Below are 24,823 nucleotides of genomic sequence, written 5' to 3' on the forward strand. Positions count from 1 at the left end.
GGGAATGACCACCGCATGTTCCCGGAGCAATATGGCCTTAGTTGCTAATGCTCCTGAATAACAACAACAATACTCTAAATAAATCAGGGTCGGATTAAGGATGAAATAGACACCTGCCCATATTAAATTCGAACTCCCTTTACTATATATATATATATACAAATATTACATAGGTTTTTAGACTATGTATATATTAAGTGCAATAGCATCATTAATACACAGCCATTTCTGAATAAACAGGATATTTATAAGGCGGCATCGTTTTAACTTATGTTACCTATCTGAGAATAAGTAACATTAGTCTTCTCCTTAGGTGAAGCGTTACTTATTAAAGTAGTGCAATATCATGGCAACTCGTTGTGAAGGTATTCACAATATGAGATATAACTTAAAACGATGCCGCCTTATAAATATTCTGTTTATTCATTCTAAATATGTCATTCTGTTTATTCGGAAATGGCTGTGTATTAATGATGCTATTGCACTTAATATATACATAGTCTAAATTTTCTCGCAGCTTGAGGCTTTAGCCCTAAATGCATCTTAGTCTACATAGGTTTTTATATTTATATTATATTATATTATTCATCCATACATTGACACATTTTTCCGTCATCAGTAAAAACTATTATTATTATTAGAAATTTTTATGGCTACTTTAGAAAATATTCTAAAGTAGAATTATGTAAAATGAGTTCCCTCTACTGGTAAGGACCCTGGTCATGGTAGTGTTAACGCAAATCTGAAATAAATACAGTATCAGCATGAAATCCAATGCTTATCTTACAAGCGGTTGGGGTATTTTATAATAGTTGTTCCTAAAGCCACTAGATGGCGATACTAGGAAGGTTCGCCCTTGCCTTTGTCAAGCTGCACTTAAGTTATGTGTGTGCTGGAAGTAGTGTTTCGAAAGTTTGATAAAAAGTTTAATTTGGCGAAACTTCTGAGTGGTATGAACTATCATTTCTTTTGTTCGTTGTTTTTTTTTTCGTTTATTCTCTGTAACGATACATATTTTAGTTCGTAAGTACTTTTTATACTTAAGATTAGAGCACCTTAGTTGTGTATAGTTATTCTGTTTACGCGCGCGAGTAATGGCTGCCTTGCCCCTGTGAAGAGGGCCACTGTACTAGAATGTCGTACAGTGCAGGGAATCCATATTTGTTCGTCGTTGTGGGCAATGTGGACGAAACTGGAGGGAATAACCCTATTTCTGTTTTGTGGTTTTGCCTTGCCTGTTGTGACCTATTTTATTACCCTTAATGAAATCTCGACGCAAAAAGTAGAATAACATATCGAAAGTAATCTTTGAAATAAATGAAAACATGCCACTACCGCTGCTATTTACTTGATGTGTTGTAAAGAAGTTAATAGATTCGAAATGAAAAGTTTGTGTAAGTTGTGTGTACGTAGTTGTGTAGGTGGACGTGGCGGTACGCTTATACACCAAGTTTTTTAGTTATTTGTTACTTAGCATACTTTGCTTATCTCGTGTTAAGACTGATAGCAACAAGTTGCTCTTTAGTTTCAAGGACAACTTGAACAAGCGTAACCTGACTGCAGCTTGCCTGTCAATAATGGAAGCTGTGCGGGTGTGTGATGTTGAAAATTTCCGCTTCTGGAATTAGCATTTTGTACAGACCACATCATTGTAAATTAATCACTCTGACAGATACGAAATGCATAATGATGATTACATTTGTTTACATAATATAAACACAAATAACATTCTTAATAATTATGTATTATTTCTCGCCCTTCTTAACTACAGTTAATGTTGTTTTGTATACGTCGCTCACCATTTGTGCTGCCCTGAATATGTACTTCGTATCGTACTGTTTGTTTCCCTCATTTTGGTGAAATTTATTTGGACATAATCCAAGTGTGATCTGCCCGCGTAGGCGGCCGCATAGGGCGCCAAGAAACTTAGTTTTATCTATCCTTGGGGGGTTGTGGGAGGGGGTTATTACATGGCTCGCCTAGGGCGCCTGTTGTTGATAGCTGGTTTAGGGCTGCTTCTGAGCATACCAAACATGCATTAGATGCATTTTTCCCTCTTGAAATTTTGCCCAGATAAATTTTTGTGCATTTATAAAAGCAGTGAAAAGGTAAAAATGACAATTTTCCTAGATGATAGTAATTTCTTGACGGTAAGAAAAAAAAAAATTGTCCTGAGGCTGCTTTTAAATGGTGGTCTGGGGCTGATTACAGGCATAGTAAAAATTTGCCCCCAAAAAAACTAGTTCATAAAACTAGCAGAATATGTTCTCATTTATTTCTCCAGTACATAGTTAATTTTTAGGAACAGTAGTGGAATTCCAATTATCTAAAATTTCAATTATGTGAAATTTTTTTGCCCCCCACACCCCAATTTGACATTTAACATTTATTTGTAAGAAAGAAAACTGCATGAATATAATAAAATAATGATTCCACATATATAAAGCATTATGAATAAAACAGAAGTAAATTTCCACTAGGCCACACTTCAGTATAAATCCAACCACACCGTAACATAAATCACTGCAAAAACAGTGATTTATGTTATGGTGAAATATATTTTTGCAGTGATTTTGCACTGCAAAAACTGATATGCATATTTTTTGCCATAAATATGCATCATATCAGTGTAGTTGGTGTTATAGAAGTTACTTGAATAATTTACCCATACTATCAAGCTAATTACTTTTTATACACTTTGTTTTTAAAATTTTCATTTGTATATTCTTCAATTTAACTTTTCACAAATAGGGTTTTTCTCAGTACTGCTTAATAAATTTTGTAATAAATTCCTTCGATATTTTAACCGCCGTGTATAAAATCAAACAGAGCATGAACTGTGCTTTAGCTGTAACAGTCCATGTTTTTATTTTTGACAGATAAGTAAATAGTTCACTATTTATTCGTCCACCAAACTGCAAGAAGAAATGAATGAGAATTAATTGTGTTTAAAGAAAATACTGACTATTGTAGTATAAAAAACAGACTGCCTTAGCATTAGTAGTGGCATATGATGCAAGAAAGCAAGTTATACCGCATCAGCCAAAAAAAAATATAAAATTTTCCATTTCACCTATCCATTCCTTAGAACACATAAGAACACAAGAGCAACTAAGAACAAACTGCCTCAAGAAACTAAATATTTTGAGAGTCTTATCGGCAACAACCTGGGGTACAGATATAGTTACTTTATTGTGATTATACAGAGCCCTCAAGATCTCAACTAGATTATGGAGCACCTGTATATAACTCAGCCAAACCGAGTGCCCCGAGATGGCTTGATCCAGTGCTTTACATACGGTATTAGGAGCATATCGCACATCACCAGTCCAGAGCCTATGTGCAGAGGATCACGAACCAATACTATAACTCCAGAGACAAAACTTGCTGTTATGCTATGCTGCAAAGATAAAATCAGTACCTGATCACCTGATATGAACAATCCCAATGAACCAAGTTTGGAAAACATATATAGAGCACATCCAAATACCAAAAAAACAGCAGGCATTTATTTAAAAGACCTAATACAGCAACATAATTTAAATCCCAATCAGATAGCAACTTCTCCTAAAGTTCTATATCCACCTTGGGATACCATACAAACAGCATTCGATCTCCATATGTATAATTGGAAAAAGGATTCTTTACCTAAGAAAAATTTCCAGCAATTACATGCAACCTACAAAGACCAACATCGCAATTCCACCCCGATATACACAGATGGTTCGAAAACAGAAACTAAGCTAGGAATAGCCACCAAGTTCCTGAATACCATCATCTCCCAAGTAATCCCAACAAAGTGCAGCATTTACACTGCAGAATTGGAAGTTATACAACTAGCCATAAACCATATATGGCTTACCAAGACACCCAGCAGCACCATAGCCTTCACGGATTCATTCAATCCCTTGCAAGCCTTAAAGGATAACATCATAAAGACCCATCTGACTGTATGTAAAATATAGGTGGCCACTGAAAGACTGAAGGGTTTGAAAGAGTCATAACTTGTTCATTTTTAATCTTTTTTATTTTCTTTTTTTACAGGTTATAGAGCATCCCTTAGAGATTAAAATGTGGCCACTGAAAGACTGACCACCCTTTCAGAATCTTCTGAAGCGACGTTCTGGTGATGTCTAGTTGAGCAGAGCGATGATGGGTAGAGGCAGATGGATCCTCAAGAATACTCTGCCGTACAGCTTCCACCACTGCGTCAGTGCGCTTAGGACATCTTCCCGGAAAATCGCCGACTGATCCAGTTCTTTCAAACCGGGCGATTAGGTTCCGAATCATGTTATCGCTAGGAGGACTTTAAAATGTTGCCGGTATTTTCTCTGAGTTTCAATAATTGATCTTTCACTGGAATAGAAAAACCCAATGAGTTTTACTCGTTGCTGGACATCATACATAGCCATTTTAATCTCCAAGGGATGCTCTATAACCTGTAAAAAAATAAAATAAAAAAGATTAAAAATGAACAAGTTATGACTTTTTCAAACCCTTCAGTCTTTCAGTGGCCACCCTGTACAAAACATGCTAGCAAAATGAAAGCAAAACATAAGTTTCTGCTGGGTTTACGGACATGTAGGAATAGATGGCAATGAACAGGCTGATCAAGCAGCAAAACAAGCAGAAAGCCCAATCAAAAATACCATACTTGGACTATAAAATTAAAATTCGAAATAGCGGTGAAAGACTGGCAACAAAAATGGCAATAGCAAGCTGGTAACAAATTATTACAGATAAAACCATTGTTACAACAATGGAAAACCAGTACAAGAACCAACAGACAAGAAGAAGTTATACTAAGCAAATTAAGAATAGGACATACCACACCAATATTACCCACTCCTATCTACTCCAAGCTGACTCTGTACTCAGTGCTCTGACTGGCAAACAGTCCAACGTATTCTACTTAACTGCCCTAACTTTACACGAGAATGTCCGATTACATTTAAATCCATAAAAGGAACGAACACATTTTCGTTATGAACAATATTGTCAGATAAATCTAATATATCAGACATTTTCCAGTTTCTGAAACGTATAAATTACTATAATTCGATATAAAAATCCTAACTAAAGACATCAGGTTATAAATCATAAGTTTGGCACAATATAGCCATAGAAACTGATGTTATTATTATTAGCTATAGGGTGCAAGGAAGCCTGAGGCTTATGCTGCACCAGCCAGAAAAAAAAAAAAAATTATATATCCCAAAATACCCTGAGAGAGAGAGAGAATCAAAAGGGAATCACCAAGAAAGAGAATGATGATATACAGCTTAGGACCCTGGGTATGTGGCAGTAAAATATCCAAACCAACCAATCTATCCATTCCCTCCAAAAGTTTGTGTAGTTCTTCCTTGAATTTATTTAAGCTATTAACTTATGCTACGACAGATTTTTTTTCCAGAAATCAACCACTCAATGGCTAAAGTCAAATTTCTGCACATCTATTCTGCAACCGTCTTTTCTCAATATGAATTTATGCCCCCTCAAGTGTATCAGCATTGAGCTTGCTAAACCATTCAAAGCCTTAAACACCTCAATCAGATCACCTTGCTGATGCCTAATCTCCAGATGCGACAATTTTCAGAACCGAAGCCTGTCTTAGTAAAACAACCCTTTTGCTCCCTTCGCCAATCTCATTAATCTCTGCACCTGTTCCAGCACATCTACATCTTCCTAAAATGAGGCCTCCAAACCTGTATGCAGTACTCAAGATGTGGCCTAACCATTGCCTTATACAATAGGATAATCCTTTCTTATCCCTGCTAGATAATTGTACATCATAAAAAAAACCTATGAGCTGTCCTGGCAGCCTGTGTGCATTGCTCAGAGAACTTTATATCTGACTGCATAGTTATCCCAAGTTCTTTTTCATTTCCCATTCTCCTGAGCGTAGTGCCACACAGCTGGTAAATTAATCTGGGATTATTGCTACCCATGTGCAGTACCTTGCATTTGTCAATGTTAAAACTTTTAACTGCCATTGTGATAGATCTAAAACCCCACTAGCCTTTGTATCATGTGCTAACTTAGATGTTAAGCCTGATATGCCTTCATCAATATCATTGATAAATATTGAAAACAAGCCCAGCACTGAACCTTAGGGGACCCCACTAATAATATTAGTCTGTGGAGAGTAGTGCCCATTAATAGCTACTCTCTACCTTATTCCACTCAATCATCCTTTTACTATCCAGAGCAGTAACTTGCCCTTAATGCCACACTCCTCCAATTTGTACAGCAGTCTTTTATCTGCAACAGTATGAAAAGCTTTCCTGAAATATAAGTATGTGATATCAAAATAATTTTTTGCATCTAGTTTCTTCGTTACTGCTTCATAATACACAATCAGATTGGTCAGACAAGATTGCCCCTTAATAAATCCATACTGTGACTGCAGCATAATTGCATTCCTGTCTAAATGGTCTTGCATTACCTTTTTAACCAGTGACTGCATTATTTTCCCTAGAACAGAAGTTAAATTAACAGGTCCGTAATTACAGTAGACTGTCATAATAACGGCACATTGAGATTGGATGAATACATACAGTGCGATGTCTTGCAGTGCTGAAAAAAGAAAACAAGTCACGTGATTACTGTATTTGTTTACGTTCAGCATTTTTAAAGTGAATTCTGTACTGATAATTACAGATTATACTGCAGTTTTACATTTATTTTAAATTAAAAACCCTCACTATGGCTCCTTAAGTTAATAAACCTCATACAGAGAAGAAAAGGAGAACAACATTAAAGCTTAGTGGGAAGCTTGATATAATCCAAACTGTTACATTAGGTTCACCCGGAATGTTAATTCATATACCCATGTGTATTGTGTCTGTAAATTTCATGTGTTCTCTGCTCGATTTGCCTGTTTTGCTGGACGAAAAACCTCAGCTTCTGGGGAAAACCTTGCTATCTATGTCCAAGTCCCACAAACTTAGCCATGGAGTGAAAAAACCTATGAAAGTTCCTCGTGTCATCGACAGGATTCATACCCTGGCCTTTTCCACCTAGTGTGGGGAAGACAGATACAATATCACTGTGCTACCCGCACAGACTAAACTTGATATAATAAAGAAAATAGAACGGGGTGTAAGCAGAAGTGTATTAATGGCAGAATATAACACTGGATTGTCTATATGTTTATGTTTTTTTATGTGCAGTTAATAAAATTGCATTCTTAATCTCTATTTCTTATTTGGCCTCATTATTTCTGCATTAAAATTTATTTTTAATGTATTTTTATACATTAAAAATAAAACTTTCTAGATAATGGAAAAATTGAAATAACGGCACCTTGAATCCCCAAAGGTGCCGTTATTTTACATTTATGAAATAAATCTGATGTAAGCTAATGAATAAATGTTTCGTCCTTACAGAATCAACTGTCATGACAGCTAAAAGTCTACTCTACTAATGTCACCTTTTGATCCCACCTTTGTGAATTGGTGATCATTAGCATAAATCCAGTCGTAGGGATCTCTCTTGAATCCAAAGATGCTCTCATAATTATGACTAAGGGTTTGTCTACCTCCTTTAATTTAATTGAATGGCTCCCAGGCACCTGTTTTATGTTATGCATCAATGATTCTTCTCCACTTTCCTCTCATTTATAACAAAATCATTTATGATTTTGTTATAAATGAGATGAACTTTTGGAATTGCCCTCCCTAAAGAACTCATCATGCTTGAATGTAGATGTAAAATACCTATTCAATTTGTCTGCAACCTGAGAGGGTCATCAAAAGTAAACCAATAGACATTGTGATTCAGCCCCTTCCGTTTACTGTTAATATAAGCGTAGCAGTCTATGCTGTTTTTCTTTGTTGGAGATATAATCTGTCTTAGCTTGCCTAATCTCCTTTGTGACTTGATTAGAGACTAATTTATATCTACTATAGGCTTCTTTATCGCCTGATAATTTATATGAATCCCAAACAGTTTTATTCTCTTCCACAAGTCTCGTCAGTTCGTCTGACATCGATTTAGATCTTAGCCTGGAACAGTATTTCTTAGTTGGTGTGAAAAGCCTAGTAACTTCTGTGATTGCTTTTCATTTAGAATTTGGTTTTGATAACATCATCAGTCTCACTGTATAGAATTTAAAAACTGTCTGAGACCACTGTAGTTAATATGTTAAACTTTTTTTATGAAAGCAAAAGCCTTTCCCTTTACAGTAGTTGTCTTTAAGTAAACCCTATATCTGCACATCATGATTACTGCCACCCATGGGGGTCTGTTACCTGCAGATTCTTAATGCATGTAGAATTGCTGCTGATAATCAGATCAAAAGTGTTGCTTCCTCTTTTGCATCTCTAACATTCTGTTGCTGTAGGAAACAGTCTTCTAATAAATCCACAAAAGTCTTGCTGGTGTGTGAGTGACCAAACCATAAGTCCCAGTCAATATCTGGAAAGTTAAAATCCCCTATTATAAGACATTCTGATTTACTGACCCACTATTTCTTGGTATAGTCATCAGTCATTAGACCTATAACACACACCTACTCTTAATTTTTTGTTTTCTCATTTCTTATGTCACACCTAAACATTGCACTGGCCACTCACATTGTAATTCCCACATTCAAATTCTGTATCCGTTATGTCTGATATCCCCACAATGTCTACATTTGATGAGGTCTGCCAGTTTTATTGAATTGCCAATACCTTTTAACAGTATTGCTCTCTCTCTCTCTCTCTCTCTCTCTCTCTCTCTCTCTCTCTCTCTCTCTCTCTCTCTCTCTTTCTCATGCTTCTGAGTTCAAGTAAGATTTGAAAATTGTAACTAATTTTCTATACACTGCGTAGGAATCTTGTTTTGCTGACTAAGTTTACTAGGTGATTTTTGTGGTGATTGCAACAGATGTTGATGGATGTCATCCTTTGCTTTATTACTGAGCATTGACAGTTGATCAGATTTGGTTTTTTGTTTCATAAAAAGATTAATGAGACCACATATTATTGATTTATTTGAAATTGGGTGATCCAGAACTGTCTGCTATATATTCTGTATGAGAATGTTTGTAATGTTCAATAGTAAACATGTATTCCAAAAAACTACATTTAAAAATAACTGTAGCAACCTATAGGACTGTGGGATCGGGGAGGAGGAACAGGCAACTTTCTTACTCAACTTCTTAACCTCGTCCTAGAGAAACATAAGATACCAGATGATTGAAGAAGCAGAATCCTTACTCCCATATTATAAGAAGAAAAGAAGTAGACAACTATGTTTGTACTAGACTTGTCTGTCTCCTCAACCGTGCCTACAAAGTATTTATTACAATTGTACAAGACATGGTAAACAAATGATATAAAGAGATCATGGGGGGGAAAATAAATGGGCTTCAGAATGGAAATGAGCACAACTGATGCAATCTTCTTGCTCCTGAGGTTGGCAGACCTAGCTTGAGACAGAAATAAAGACCTGTATTGCTGCTTCATAGACTAAAATGAGGCCTTTGACTACATGAACAGAAATCATTTAATGTAGACCACAGCAGATAATGATATCAGCACTACCACACTGAACTTTCTAACTGAATTCTTTAGAAACACTAAATGCAGTAAGTAAAACTCAGGAATGTTGAATCCAATAAAATTCTCATCATGAAAGATTTAATGCACATGCCCCTCCTGCACATTTTCAACATCTTTCTAGGAAATATTACAAAAGAAGAAATGGGGAGTCTGAACAGGGGTGGCAAACCTGTGGCATGTGTGCCCAAAGTGGCACATATATTAATTTTTTTGAGCATGCATTCAGAGCATCCCAAAAAAATTTCAAACTTAGAAACATCACCCAGGAATGCACCTTGAGTCATGACCTGTGCATGCCTGTTCTCTCTGCCAAGCGTGTAGTGACATCACATCATTCAGTAAATAGCTGTATTCATGCAGTGATTTATTTGAAGTGGAGTGGTGAGACATACTGAAGAAATTGTGGTGAAATTGTATGATTAAATATCTTGAAATTGCCTTCCGAGGGGCACACGAGGGTAGTTTTTTAAAAAAATTAGCTAATTTTGGCACTCACCCTTAAAAGTTTGCCATCCCTGGTCTCAAATAACAGTTTTTTTTTTTTTTTTGTTTTTTTTAATGAAAACCCCAAACACGAGAGGTGTTCAAATTTGTAGTACTTTGTACGGTGCTTGGATTGGAGGTTGAGAAGATGAAAGAAGATATTTGTTGACATTAGACTTGAACTTCTGTAGACTGTAATTTTCAGGAAATACGTATGAAGGAAGGTTGTTGCAGAAAATGGCAGTTGAATAAATAAATGATCAAGACGAAAAGTTGGTTCTGTGAGTTTGAAGTTGGACAGTAAATGGATGTTGGTTGGTGGTGGCTTGTGTTCGGACTGTTTTGAAAGAGAGAGCGGGAATTATAGAAGCCAATTCAGAACAGTGCCATGCAAGTATCTATAGAAAAGGCACACAACAGAAACAGAAAGTCTATGAGACAGAGTGGAGAGACTCTGTTAGAGATGAGTTATTAATTAACCTAATTGCCCTCTTCTGAATGGAGTCTAAAAGCCTGAGAGGTTTTGGGGGCACTGCCCCAGATGTGGGAACAATATTCCATGGTAGGACGGATTTGCGATTTGTACAGAGTGAACAGCTGTTTGGAAGAAAAGTAATGCCGAGAGCAAAAGAGAAAACCAAGTATTTTTAGATGCAGAGGAAGCAATATTTGTAATGTGCTTGTGCCAAGAGAGATTAGAAGTCAGGGTAATCCCCAAAAGAGATATATCATTTTGCCTAGAAATCAGAGTGTCACCGAAGATAAGCATAGGAGCAGAAGAATCCTTTTTGCAAGATATAAGACAAGACTGAGTTTTAGAAGAATTGAAATCAACTAAGTAGTCTTTGCCCCACTGAAGGATTACCTGGAGATCGGCATTTAAGGAATTGGTAGCAGATATTCGAGAAGTTGAAGCTGATTGAGCAGGCCAAGGTTTCTCAAAATGGAAAGTGGAAGGCAATGTGCTATCATCGGCCAAACTGTGGATAAGATTTCCAGTCAATGGAAGGTCATTGATATACAAGAGGAAAAGAGTGGGGGAAAGTACTGAACCTTGGGGGACACCAGCATTAGTGGAGAAGTTAGAAGACAGAGCCATCTACCATCACCCTCAGTGTGCAATCAGAGAGAAAACTGGATAACCAATTACGAAAAACGGTTGGCAAACCATAAGATGGAAGCTTGTTTAGAAGACTTTTATGCCAAACACGATCGAAAGCCTTTGAGATGTTAAGAGCAACTGCTTATGTTTCACCAAACTTTTCTGTTGAATTTGTCCATAAATGGGTAACATGAGCCAGAATATCACCAGTGGATCGACACTGACGGAATCCATACTGGCGATCGTTGATCAGACGGAAGGTTTCTAGGTAGTTTAAGAGTTGGCGGTTAATTGATTTCTCCATTACTTTAGAAAGAGTAGAAGTAGTAGTAGTAGTGGCATGTGATGCAAGAAAGCAAATGTATGAGCTTATGCAACATCAGCCAACAAAAGCAATTGCAATGGGACGATAATTGGATGGGAGGGATTTGTTACCCTTTATAGGAACTGGCTGGATATGAGCAAATTTCCAAGCAGAAGGAAAAACACCTTTGGAATAAGAAAGTGAAAAAAGGCTGGAAAGAACAGCAGTAAGTTCAGGAGCACAGGTTTTGAGAACAAGTGGAGAAATACCATCAGGACCTGGAGCTTTCTTAGCATCAAGATTCGTCAATATCCTTTTGACAGAAGACCATGGGAGGCATTGAGTGGAGCGTGTTGGGAATGGTGGAAGGTGTTTTACCAAGATCATTAATACATGAGTTGGAAGGAAAATGGGATGCTAGCAGGTCAGCTTTATCCTTGGCTGAAGTGACAACAGAACCATCTGGTTTGGACAGAGGTGGGAGCCAAGATGGGCAAAAGTTGCGGCCAATAGCTTTGGCAAGAGACCAGAATGCTTGGCTACCATTAGGGCAAGAAGCAAGTTTTCTACTCTTAGCCTGTTCAAACTCTAGTTTGGACTGATTAATAACTGCTTTACAATTGTTACGAGCTTTGGTGTAGGCAGAAAATGAAACTGAAGAATTAGAAACAAGCCAATTACGATATGCAACATTCTTCTCTTGAACAGCCTTATCACATTTATTGGAAAACCAAGGTTTAGATAAAGGACGAGATTTTAAAGTGGAGTGTGGAATAAAGTATTCCATTCCTACAAAAATAATTTCACTGACAAGATCTAAGCAAATGTTGACATCAGAAGTTTTGAAAGAGTAATCCGACCATGGAAAAAGATTAGTGATTTGTTTGAAGTGGAGTGTTGAGATGTACTGAAAAAATTGTGATGAAATTGTATGATTAAATGTCTTGAAATCGCCTTCCGAGGGGATACGCGAGGGTAGTTTTTTAAAAATTTAGCCAGATTTGTCACTCGCCCTTAAAAAAGTTTGCCACCCATCGTCTCGAATAACAGTTGATGAAAATAACATAAACCACATAAAATATACAATCGGCATAGTTGTAGCTGAAAATCTGACTGATCTGGGAAAATTCACAAAATAGCCTCAATTCAACATGCATCAAATATATATATCATGAATTTCAACAAAATCAAGGTCATGAAAATAAATAGAAACCAAGGAAATATCCATATAATGACCAATAACAGTCAAAGGCAGGGTTGGCTAATTTTTTAAATATCTGGAAGAATAACTGAATAAGCATAGGAGTGGAACTAAAACTATAGGTCAGTTGTACAGTTTTCTGTGCTCTAAGAATTAGATACTAAATAAAAGAAAACAAAATCGCAGCCTTCAAGATAATCTCTCTGAACAATAAACAGAACTAGGTGGGCAGAGAACAAAAGTAATGACACTATAAGAAGTGAACGGAACTACACAGAATCCATTATCAAAGTTATAAATAAAAAATAATTATATTTTTGATATTTTTCACAACTCAGGATATTGCCAAACCTATTCCTAACAGAAATAATGGTAGGAAAAATGGAGGATAATGACCAGGGAAAACTTGGCTAGAAAATATAGAATAACTCTGACTTCAAAGAGCCATTTTGCCTGGTGAACAACAGATATATTTCAAACAAAATTCAGCCCACCTTAAAGTAGATGAAAAATAAAAATAACTCAACTTTGTTGAAAAACAATTTATATATAATTTACGTAGGCCAAGATTAGGTTACATGATAACAGTCACGAGATGATTATATGGTATAACATGTCAATGCACATCAGGTTGCTGACATACTAAATAAATATTGTGTCTACTTTTATGTGAAGAAGTTTTTAGGGATGGGGATACTAGAAGTATGATAGCAGGAAAAAAGCAGAAGAAAATTTTGAAGCTAAAAGTGAATAAGGCACCTGGGGGTGCCTTATTTATTTTATCTATTTGCTCTATCCAATTACATTAAAAATATTTTTAAAAAAGCAACAGAAGAGGCAAGTGAACCTTTGGCCATAATTATGAGATCATCCTTGAATTAAGGGGAATTCCTACAAATTGGAGACGTGTATATTCTTCTCCCATTCATAAAGGTGGGAATCAAAGGGCAAAGTGAATAATTACAGCCTATAAGCTTGGATTTTGTACCAGAGATAAAAATGGAGTCGCTGGTATAAAACAGGATCATCACGACAGGAATGCAGTTATATAGCAATCACACCACAGATTTGTTAGACTTCTGACTAGTTACTATGATGCAATAACAAAGGAATAGGAATGCAAAAGATAATTTTGACACCAACATATACTAGATTTCAGAAAAGCTTTAGATACAGTTTGAAATTGAACAGGGTATGTCTGCCAGGGGCAAAGGTCGATGACTTTGTAGAGCGGATATCATCTTTTAAGGGCACAAAAGGTGATATAGTTGTACACGTTGGCACTAATGATATCAAGAGTAGGAGACCGGCAGAATTACTTAAGTACAGGTCACTGTTGAAAAAAAGCCGTGAATTGGGGTTGAATTTGAAAGTGTCTGCCCAGACACAATAGGAGGGAGTATATGATGAAAGCCTTGTCGATCAATTCGGCATTCGAAAGATTGTGCAAGGCTCAAGGGGTAGAATTTTTTTCAGCCTGGACTACTTGTTAACAGGAGAGACTGCTTCTACAGGGATGGGATACACTTAAATAGAAAGGGTGCAAGAATATTTGCTGATGCTATCGAGGCAGTGTTAGGTGGGTCGGAAAACTGCTAGTTTGGGGGAAGACAAAGACTAATAGATTAACAGTAGCCACTAGCAGAGGTGAAAGAGATTCTTGCACTGTTTCTATTGGAATGAGCAGAAGCCTGAAAAACAAGATGCAGGATATTTCAGAGACTGCTGGGAGTCATTGCGGTACAAGTAAACACATGGGTTGTGTTAGGGTAGCTAAGAATAGAAACAGGTGCATGTATACTTGTGTGTACAACAATGCTAGGAGTTTAGTAAATAAATTTGATGAATTTGAGGTATTGCTCAAACCTCAAAGGCAGATATTGTTGGGATATCAGAGACGTGGTTTCACACAGATATAAGGAATGCAGAACTGGAATTTGGGGAGTACAACGGCTACAGAAAGGATAGACAGGATAGGGAGGAGGGGTTATGCTATTAGTTAAGAAACACATAAAATCCAAGGAAGTGAAGCCAGTCGACATCGCTGGACAGTGCAGTGTCAAGTCAGTTTGGTGTGACATAAGCATTGGGAGATCAAAATTGAGAGTAGGAGTGTGCTATAGGCCTAATGAATCTGATGAGTATAATAAGAAACTGTACAGGGAAATAGAGTGGGCCAGTAAATCAGAGAGTCTTATAATGGGGGATTTTAATTTCCCAGATATTGACTGGAATTTGTGGGTTGGTCACTCACACACTAGCAAGGCTTTTGTGGATTTACTGGATGATTGTTTTCTACATCAGCATGTTTGGGAGGCAACTAGAGGGAGTAATACTCTTGATTTGATTATCAGTATTGATTCTTCATGCATTAAGAATCTGCAGATAAAGGAACCACTAGGTGGCAGTGATCACAGTGTGCTGAAGTGTGATTTACTTAAAGAGGTAACTACCATTAGGGGTAAAGGGAAGGATTATTGCTTTCGTGAAGGCGACTACGATGGTCTGAAACAGTATTAAAATTCTATACAATGGGAACAACTGATGATGTTACCAAGAGCAAATTCAAAATGGAAAGCATTCAAAGAACTTATCTTGGAAGCTACTAGGCTTTACATACCAACTAAGAAATATTGTTCAAGGTTTGGGCCTAAATGGATGTCAGATGAACTAATGAGACATAAGGCAGAGAAGAAAAATGCATGGGATACATACAAATTAACACGTGACACAGAAGCCGATGATAGATACAGGTTGATCTGTAACCAAGCTACAAAGGAGGTTAGGCAGGCGAAGGCAGATTATGAGAAATCTTTGGCAAGGGATGCAAAGAAAAACAGCAAAGAGTTCTTTACTTATGTAAATTCTAGAAGGAAGGGGATGAATCAGATTGGTCCTCTTGATATTGATGGGTCAACTGTTGATGATCCTGCTCAGGTAGCTAACAAACTAAATGAATATTTTGCATCTACATTCACACATGAGTTATTAAGGAAGGGGAATGCCAGAGGTGAAGTAAACTCTGGCACTGAGCTAGATGATTTTATTATAACTGAGAGTAAAGAGGAGGAGACATTGTTGAAGAAACACAAGAAAGGCAACTGGGGTGGATGGGATCTATCCAGTTATATTAAAGGAGGCAGCAAATGAAGTAAGCAAACCCGTAGCCATAATTATGAGAGCTTCCTTGGACTCAGGGGAGGTAACCACAGACTGGAGATGTGCAAATGTGACCCCAATTCACAAAGGAGGATCAAAGGCTGACAAGTAATTATAGACCTGTGAGTTTAACTTCTGTTCCAGGAAAATTAATGGAGGCACTGGTTAAAGAAGCACTGCAGGATCATCAAGACAAGACTTCAGTTATAGTTCGGACACAGCATGGTTTTGTTAAGGGGAAGTCTTGCCTGACCAATTTGTTTGGATACTATGATGCAGTCACAAAAGAGCTGGATCCAGGGAATAACTTTGATATTATATACTTGGATCTTAGAAAGGCTTTTGATACTGTTCCACATGGAAGACTGCTGCACAAATTGAAGCATTGTGGCACTGGAAGCAAATTGTTGTTATCGATAAAGGGGTGGTTGAGGGGGAGAAGACAGAGTGGTAATCAATGGACACTGTTCATCGTGGACTAATGTTATTAGTGGAGTCTCTCAGGGTTCAGTGTTGGGTCCATTATTGTTTTCTGTATTTATAAATGATATTGATAATGGTATATCAAGCTTAACGTCCACGTTTGCAGACAATACGAAGGTTGGCAGGGTTGTCAAGGACACTACTGACACTATGCTGCTGCAACAGGATCTGGAAAGGTTGAGCAGATGGGCTGAAAGGTGGCAAATGAAGTTTAAATTTGACAAATGTAAAGTACTACATATGGGAAACAGCAACCCAAGAGCAACTTATCAACTCTGTGGTACTACACTGACAGTGGTAGAGAATGAAAGGGACCTGGGGGTGGTTGTGCAGGCAGATATGAAGTTCTCTGAGCAGTGCAGACGGGCTGCAAGAGTTGCTCATGGTGTCTTGTCAATGATATACAGGAACTTTTTTAGCAGGGATAAGAAGGTGATTATTCCCTTGTATAAGGCAATGGTCAGGCCACACCTTGAGTACTGTATACAGTACTCAAGGTGTGGCCTGTCTGGAGGCCTCATTTCAAGAAGGATGTAGAGCTGCTGGAACGAATACAGAGAAGGGCAACAAGATTAGTGAATGGAACAAAGGGGTGCTCTTATGAAGAAAGGCTTAAGTTTTGCAAATTAAAGTGTCTGGAGGCTAGGCACCAGCGAGGTGATCTGATAGAGGTGTATAAAGCCTTGAATGGTTTGAGCATGCCCAATGCTGATGGGATTCTTCCTCTTGCTTAGAATAATCACCTGAGAGGGCATAAATTCAAATTGAAGAACAACAGATGTAAGATAGATGTGCAGAAATTTGCCTTTAGCCAGCGGGTAGTTGGTTGGTGGAACAGACTTCCATCCCTTGTGGAAGTTGATAGCCTAAATAAATTTAAGGCTGAGCTGGACAGGTATTTCGAACGAACGGAGGGGTGAAGTGGAAGGTTTTTTTTTTTTTTTTTTTTTTTGCTGATGCTGCATAAGCTTGCTTTCTTGCATCATATGCCTCTGCTAATGCTAAAATTTTTAAAAGTTAAAAAAGATAAGCAATTAATAACAAAGAACACAGCATGCAGAAGTTGCAACAAACATGATATGCACAAGTGAGATACAGATTAATGAGTTTTTAAAAATTTATTTGTTTTTTATATGATTGAATATATCATAGAAGGGGAAACACATTTCACCATAATAGCATGAAAACCCACAATTCCAGCTATCAATACTATAGCAAATGTAAGAAGATCGAGTTTACTACCTGTTTATAATTCATTACACTAACAGAAAATACCAATAAACTGGAAACTGCAATTTGTTTTTATTGTTTTATGGTAGTGACCTCCAGAAATGTGCTGCTTTTGAAAAATATCACGAAGGCGATAACGACTAGCAAGTCAACATCGGGGATTCACAAAAAGGAATGGAAACATTTAAAATTACATTTAGCATAATAGTAAGGTTTTCCCGGCACAAAAGTTCAAAAATACCGTGTTATGGGAGATATCCCACAATTCTCAAACCTTGTTATAACTCCAGTGGCTCACATCTGGTGAGTATGGGCTTGGCACACCCAGGGTCCTGAGCTGGATATCATCATTGTTTTCTTTCTTTGTGGTTCCCATCTACTTTTGACTGTTGTTTTCTCACTCTCAGAGTAACTCGGGATTTTTTTTTTTTGGCTGGTGCAGCATAAGCCTCAGGCTATCTTGCACCATATAGCTAATAATAATAATAATGTCCCACCCACTTTTTCTTACTATTGAATATACCATGAATTGTCAAACTAATAGAGCAAGCTTATCTGCGAAAAGATCTAAACCTCCCAAGCATTTCCTAATTCATTTCGCAAATACACGTGGTCTCAATTCTAATCTCAACCATGTCCATTTCCACTTGCAGTCTGCCAAACCCCATGTACTTTTTCTGACAGAATCTCAGTTATTGATTGATTCAACTACTGCTCAACTCAGATGCCCAAATTATTCGCTGTATGATTCCTTCCTCCTCAAAGGTGGTACTTGTGCATATGTCCACTCTGATATTCCCTGTCAGAGACTTGGCAATTTGGAATCTCCTCTCTTTGATCTTCTCTGGCTTAAAATCCCTCTACCTCGTTGTGTCAAATTCATCTGTTGTCTCTACCGTTCTCCCAAATGCACTAATCACTTGGAACTCTTTGACTTCCTCTCTTTGCAACTTGACTTTCTCCAGTCCAACTTTCCTAACAGTGAGGTAATTTTCCTTGGTGATTTTGATGTTCACAACTCCAGCTGGCTTCCGTTTTCTAGTCACACCGACCCAGCTGGTCGAGATGCTGAGGCTTTTGCAATTACTAACGATCTTGCACAGATTGTTCATTTACCTACAAGATTACCGGACAATCCTAATCATACAGCCAATACGCTTGATCTTTTTCTCACAAACAACCTTTCTAAGTACACGATCGAAGTGAGAGGTCCTTTAGGCACTTCAGATCACAACTTGGTGATTGTCTCTTCTCCAATGGAACCTTTATCTCATGGCTATTCCCAACCTCGTGTTGGTTGGCATTACAAGAATGCAAAATGGGATGACCTGCGAGACTTCTTTTCCTTGGTCGGATTACTGTTTCAAAACTTCTGATGTCAACATTTGCTCAGATCGTGTCAGTGAAATTATTCTTGCAGGAATGGAATTTTTATTCCACACTCCACTTTAAATTCTTGTCCTCAGATGCCCAAAGCTCGCAACAATTGTAAAGCAGTTATTAATCAGTCCCAACTAGAGTTTGAACAGGCTAAGAGTAGAAAACTTGCTTCTTGCCCTAATGGTAGCCGAGCATTCTGGTCTCTTGCCAAAGCTGTTGGCCGCAACTTTTGCCCATCTTAGCTCCCACCTCTGTCCAAACCAGATGGTTCTGTTGTCACTTCAGCCAAGGATAAAGCTGACCTGCTAGCATCCCATTTTTCTTCCAACTCATGTATTAATAATCTTGGTAAAACACCTCCCACCATTCCCAACACGCTCCATTCAATGCCTCCTGTGGTCTTCCATCAAAAGGATGTCAGAAGGATTTTGACGAATCTTGATGCTAAGAAAGCTCTAGGTTCCGATGGTATTTCTCCACTTGTTCCCAAAACCTGTGCTCCTGAACATACTCCTATTCTTTGCCGCCTTTTTTCACTTTCTTATTTCAAAGGTGTTTTTCCTTCTGCTTGGAAATTTGCCCATATCCAGCCAGTTCCTAAAAAGGGTGACAAATCCCCCCATTCAGTTATCATCCCATTGCAATTACTTCTACTCTTTCTAAAATAATGGAGAAATCAATTAACCTCCAACTCTTAAACTACCTAGAAACCTTCCATCTGATCAACGATCGCTAGTATGGATTCCGTCAGTGTTGATCCACTGGTGATATTCTGGCTTATGTTACCCATTTATGTACTAATTCAATGGAAAGGTTCGGTGAAACACAAGTAATTGCTCTTGACATCTCAAAGGCTTTCGATCGTGTTTGGCATAAAGGTCTTCTAAACAAGCTTCCATCTTATGGTTTGCCAACTGTTTTTAGTAATTGGTTATCCAGTTTTCTCTCTGATCGCTCACTGATGGTGATGCTAGATGTCTCTCTGTCTTCTAACTTCTCCACTAATGCCGGTGTCCCCCAAGGTTCAGTTCTTTCCCCCACTCTTTTCCTCTAGTATATTAATGACCTTCCATTGACTGGAAATCTTATCCATAGTTTTGCCAATGATAGCACAATGCATTCCACTTTCCATTTTGAGAAACCTTGTTCTGCTCAATCAGCTTAAACTTCTCAAAAATCTGCTACCAATTCCTTAAACGCCGATCTTCAGGTAATTCTCCAGTGGGGCAAAGACAACTTAGTTGATTTCAACCCTTCTAAAACTGAGTCTTGTCTTATATCTTGCAAAAAGGATTCTTCTGCTCCTATGCTTATCTTCGGCGACACTCTGATTTCTAGGCAAAATGATATATCTCTTTTGGGGATTACCCTGACTTCTAATCTCTCTTGGCATAGGCACATTACAAATATTGCTTCTTCTGCAAGGCGCCTCCGTAGTCAGGTAGTGCATAGCACACCCTTCTTGATTAGATCCGGGTTCGAGCCCGTCACCACCAAATACGGAGGATGCGGAAAGGTCAGGGAATGACCACCGCATATTCCCGGAGCAATATGGTCTTAGTTGCTAATGCTCCTAAAAACCAAATAACAAACAAACAAGCTTCTTCTGCATCTAAAAAACTTGGTTTTCTCTTTTGCTCTTGGCGTTACTTTTCTTCCAAACAACTGCTCACTCTGTATAAATCGCAAATCTGCCCTGCCATGGAATATTGTTCGCACATCTGGGGTGGTGCCCCCAGAATCTCTCTCAGGCTTCTTGATTCCATTCAGAAGAGGGCAGTTAGGTTAATTAATGACTCGTCTCTAACAGAGTCTCTCCACTTGCTGTCTCAGAGACATACTGTTTCTGCTGCATGCCTGTTCTTCAGATACTTCCATGGGCACTGTTCTTCTGAATTGGTTTCTGTAATTCCCGCTCTCTCTTTCAAAACAGTCCGAACATGTGCCGCCAACATCCATTTACTGTCCAACTTCAAACTCACAGAACCAACTTTTCATCTTCCTCATTTATTCATTCAACTGCTGTTTCCTGGAACAACCTTCCTTCATACGTATTTCCTGAAAATTACAGTCTACAGAAGTTCAAGTCCAATGTCAACAAATATCTTCTTTCATCTTCTCAACCTCTAACCCAAGCACGGTACTAAGTACTATAGGTTCCAACACCTCTCGTGTTTGGGGTTTACATTAAAAAAAAAAAAAAAAAAGTAGACGCTGCTTTTCTTGGACTAAAGTGATCAGTAGAATCAGGGTTGAGTGTTTGGAACCTTGCTGTTTTCAATATTTTTTTAACAGTATTGATGAAGGCATATCAAGCTTGATGTGTAAGTTTACAGATGATACAAAGGTTGGCGGGGTGGTTAATGACAAGAGTTAAGAGTTACTGCTGCAATAATAAAAATTATGCAAATGATCTGAGAAGTAATAATTGAGATTTAACATTGATAAATGCAAAGTACTGCACCTAAGTAGTAATTCCAGAATAACATACTAATTGGGTAATACCACCAAGGTAGTGGATACTGAAAAAGATCCAGTGGTCTTTTTCAGTATCCAGTCTTCATTTTCTCTGAACAGTGTCAATGGGATTCTGTCAGTGATACACGGGAATTTTACCAACAGGGACAAAGAGATGATTAGCCTATTGTATAAGGCAGTGTTTCTCAACCTGTGTGCTGTGAGCATGCTTCCAGGATGCCACGGAAAATGCAAATAAAAAAAAAAATTAATAAATCCATCTTTTATAATAAAAATTAATTTGGACAAAAAATTCATTTATTTATGCTGTGCTTATTTTCAGAAAATGCAATTAGAATTTTATTGCTGTTTTGTACTTCCTACTTGTGTGAAATGGTTTTCCACTTTAAATGAGATTAAATAAAAAAAAAAAGAGAGAGAGAGACTAAAGTCGGCAGAAGAGGAGCTGAGGGTAATCCTATCCACAATAAATCCTCGTATTAAAAAAATTTGTACCTCCCATCGAACCCAATCGCCTCACTGATTAAAATGTTAATTGTACAGTAGACTTTTAGAATAATGGCACCTTCGGGGATTCAAGTTGCCGTTATTTAGATTTTTACGTTATCTGGAAAGTTTTATTTTTAATATATTTAAATAATAGAGAAATAATGAGGCTAAATAAGAAAGAGAGATTAAGAATACAATTTCATTAACTTCATATAAAAAACATAAACATGTTGACAATCCATTATGTTAATATTCTGCCATTAATACACACCTGCTTGCACCCCATTCTAATTTCTTTATCATCTCAAGTTTAGTCTGCGCAGGTAGCACAGTGGTATTGTCACTGTCCTCCCAACACTGGATAGAAAAGGCCCTGATTTGAATCCTGTTGATAACGCGAGGAACTTTTATGGGCTTTTTTTCACTTCGTGGCTGAGTTAGTCGGTCTCAGGCGTAGATAGCAAGGTCCCCCCCCCCAGAAACTGGGGGGTTTTGTCCAGCAAAACAGGCGAATCATCAAGAGAACACATGCAATTTACAGACACAATTAAAATGGGTATATGAATTAACTTTTCTGGTGACCCTAATGTAATAGTTTGGATTATATCAAGTTTGTCACTAATCTTTAATGTTGTTCTTTTCTTTGCAGTATGAGGTTTATTAACTTTAGGAGCCATAGTGAGGGGTTTTTATAAAATACATGTAAAACAGTGATATCAGTACAGAATTCACTTTCAAAATGGCAAATGTAAACATATACAGTAATCACGTGACTTTCCGTTTTCTTTTTTTGGCACTGCAAGACATCTGTGCTGCATGTAAACATTTGATCTGAATGTGCTGTTAGCTCAAATGTTCCGTTATATAATAGTTTGGTGCTGTTATTTTAACCGTCTACTGTATTTTTTTTTTTTTTTTTTTTAATATAATTATATTAATTTGTTACATATTTTCTTTTTAATTTCATGTATGTTTAGAAAAGAGATTTTAAAAGCATGTAAAACAAATAATAAGTACAGCCATTCCCTGACTTATGTAAGGGTTGCATTCTGCAGAACTCTACGTCAGTCTAATTTTATGTAAGTCAGAAATTCCCTAAATGCTTATGCAGCACTCTCAACTATGCACCCTGAATTTCACTGAAGCAAAAAAAGAAATGTTCAACGAACATGTAAATAGAATTATTTATTCAATTTTTTTTATCTCATGTGCAGGAAAAATGATAAAAGTATACAAAATTACAAAAAGAGCAACTCTCCTTTTTAGAATTAACTCTCCAGCTGATAAGCACACCGTTGCTGAAGTTGAGAGCTGTGGAGATTTAGAAGGGATTTTTTGGAACACATCACAAAATTTCTCTGCAGCTGCAGAATTGGCACTGGCAACTTCACCACATATTTTAATGTTTTGGAAACCAGCATGATGCTTGAACCTATAAAACCACCTGTTGCTTGCCACTAACATGGCTTGGGGTTCGCTGTACTTATCCTTAATAAATTCATAAATACTTCTTGATTTTGCTTGAATGGCGATTGGACTCGGGGCACTTGCTTCTGAATCTGATTTTCTATCCATATTATTAATAGCTTTTCCATCTTTGATCAGCACCTGAATGCTGTTTTGTGATCACTGTTGAGCTTAAATGTGTTGATCCTTTAACATGTTCTTTTATACCCACACTGTCCCTTAAAATAGTATTCACTGTTGAAGCAGTGAGACCTAATTCCGTGCAACAGATGACAAACTTTGTCCTGCTTCGTACTTCTTAATCATTTTCATCTTCATTTCTAAATCAGTATTGTTTCGTTTCCTAGCACTGCCAGCATTTGCACTTTCCATTGGTCCCTTTTCCTTCACCATTGTAATAAGTAAATAAGAAGGAAGAGAAAATTCCGTGAAGGGAAACTCATTTCACCATAATACTGTAACGTATAAACCTACGCAATTCCAGTTATCGGTATTATCGCAAATGCAATAGGATCGCGTTTACTACCTGTTTGTAATAGATTGTGCTAACAGAAAAGCCCAATAAACCAGAAAGTGCAAATTGTTTTATGGTAGTGACCTCCATAAATGTATTTTAGAAAAATATCACAAAAGGCATTCAAAATTGATTCTTATAACAGAACATATGATAACGATGAAAGTGTAGTGCAATTTCTATTAAAAAATTACCTTTTAGAGAGATAAATAGCTTAGGTAACAAGATTCATCCATCATCGCTCTGGATTCATTATGGTAAGTTATTGTGTAGCACAGAGGGAAATGGAAGATAAAATAAAATAAATGATAAGTTTAATGTTAAATTGTAAAACACAATATGTTAAATACATACAGTACAAAAAGCTTTTCGTTATTATGGTTTATCAGTTTGACTGGTGAAGGTCACCATAATAACCAAAATGTTTTTGTACTGTATGTATTTAACATATTATGTTTTACAATTTAACATTAAGCTTGTTATTTATTTTATTTTATTTTGTCTTCTGTTTCGCTCTGTGCTACATAATAACTTACCATAATGAATCCAGAGCGCACAGGCCTCTTTACCTATGTTTGAACTATTCTTGGCCATCAAACATACAACGTAGTCATGAAACTACAAAAGAACTTCATTTTTATAGCCCATGGTAGACAACATCTCAGATTTGACCACCGAGGTAAGGCAAACAACATTATTCTGAAAGGTTTTCTTTACAAACCTCCATTTCTTAGTGAATCTATGCGATGTGCCTGCCGGAACTTTAGCTACAAGACCCTTAATATTTGGATCGGCTGCCTTCATTGAGATTTACGAAATGCTTCAACCAGTAAAGCAGCTCTGATGCTTGAACTTAGAAGTTTGGTTCCTGACTTTATTTACTCAAGTATAATCCATACCTTGTGCTCCCAAGCCATCAGAGAATTTCAGTGCTATTGTGCATGTCAAAAACGTAAGTTCACAATTTTAATCCAAGTCCCTTGAC

General features: G+C 37.3%; 1 protein-coding gene across 1 annotated transcript in view; it reads left to right on the forward strand.

Moving 5' to 3' along the window:
- Window positions 1-905: 905 nt before the first annotated feature.
- Window positions 906-24,823, forward strand: part of LOC150075182 (uncharacterized) — a 90,636-nt gene continuing 66,718 nt past the window's right edge. The window contains exon 1 of the mRNA XM_090388389.1: window positions 906-950. The gene's annotated coding sequence lies outside the window, so the exon portion shown is untranslated. The remainder of the gene's footprint in view (window positions 951-24,823) is intronic.

The sequence above is a fragment of the Mastigoproctus giganteus genome, chromosome 14 (genome assembly GCF_048544385.1).
Source record: "Mastigoproctus giganteus isolate SK-2022 chromosome 14, ASM4854438v1, whole genome shotgun sequence".
Lineage (NCBI taxonomy): Eukaryota > Metazoa > Arthropoda > Arachnida > Uropygi > Thelyphonidae > Mastigoproctus > Mastigoproctus giganteus.